Consider the following 1,598-nt stretch of genomic DNA (forward strand, 5'->3'; position numbering starts at 1 on the left):
AGGGAGACATAACAACAGATCCTGAAGAAATCCAAAACACCATCAGATCCTTCTACAAAAGGCTATCCTCAACAAAACTTGAAAACCTGGATGAAATGGACATATTTCTAGACAGATTCCAGATACCAAAGTTAAGTCAGGACCAGATTAATGACCTAAACAGTCCTATAACCCCTAAACAAATAGAAGCAATCCTTAATAGTCTCCTAACTAAAAAAAGCCCAAGACCAGATGGGTTTAGTGAAGAGTTCAATCAGACCTTCAAAGAAGATCTAATTCCACTTCTCAAACTATTCCACAAAAGAGAAAAAGAAGGTACTCTACCAAATTCATTCTATGAAGCCACAATTACTCTGATAACTAAACTACATAAAGACCCAATAAAAATACGGAACTTCAGACCAATTTCCCTTATGAATTTTGATACAAAAATACTCAATAAAATTCTTGCTAACTGAATCCAAGAACACATCCAAACAATCATGTATCTTGACCAAGTAGGTTTCATTCCAGGGATGCAGCAATGGTTTAATATAAGGAAATCCATCAACATAATCAACTATATAAACAAAGTCAAAGACAAAAACCACATGATCAACTCTTAAGATGCAGAGAAAGCATTTGACAAAATCCAACACTCATTCATGATAAAAGTCTTGGAAAGATCAGGAATTCAAGGCCCATACCTAAGCATGATAAAAGCAATCTACAGCAAAACAGTAACCAACATCAGAGTAAATGGTGAGAAGCTGGAAGCAATCCCACTGAAATCAGGGACTAGAAAAGGCTGCCCACTTTTTCCCTACCTATTCAACATTGTACTTGAAGTCTTAGCCAGAGCAATTCCACAACAATAGGAGATGAAGGGGATACAAATTGGAAAGGAAGAAGTTAAAATATCACTTTTTGCAGATGATATGGTAGTATATATAAGTGACCATAAGAATTCCACCGGAGAACTCCTAAACCTGATAAACAGCTTCAGTGAAATAGCTGTATATAAAATTAACTCAAACAAGTCTATGGCCTATATATACACAAAGGATAAACAGTCTGAGTAAGAAATTAGGGAAACAACACCCTTCNCAATAGTCACAAATAATATAAAATACCTTGGCATGACTCAAACTAAGGAAGTGACAGATCTGTATAAGAACTTCAAGTCTCTGAAGAAAGAAGCCTAAGAAGATCTCAGAAGATTGAAAGATCTCCCATGCACATGGATTGGCAGGATCAATATAGTAAAAATTGCTATCTTGCAAAAAGAAATCTACAGATTCAATGCAATCCCCATCAAAATTCCAACTAAATTCTCTAATGAATTAGAAAGGGCCATTTGCAAATTCATCTCTGTAATAACAAAAAAACCTCAATGATAAAAGAACCTCTGGGAGAATCACCATGCCTGGCCTAAAGAGGTACTACAGAGCAATTGTGATAAAAACTGCATGGTCCTGGTATAGCAACAGACAGGTAGACCAATGGAATAGAAATGAAGACCCAGAAATGAACCCACACACCTATGGTCACTTGATCTTTGACAAGGAAGCTAAAACCATCCAGTGGAAAAAAGACAGCATTTTCAACAAATGGTGCTG

The sequence above is a fragment of the Mus caroli genome, chromosome 7 (genome assembly GCF_900094665.2).
Source record: "Mus caroli chromosome 7, CAROLI_EIJ_v1.1, whole genome shotgun sequence".
Lineage (NCBI taxonomy): Eukaryota > Metazoa > Chordata > Mammalia > Rodentia > Muridae > Mus > Mus caroli.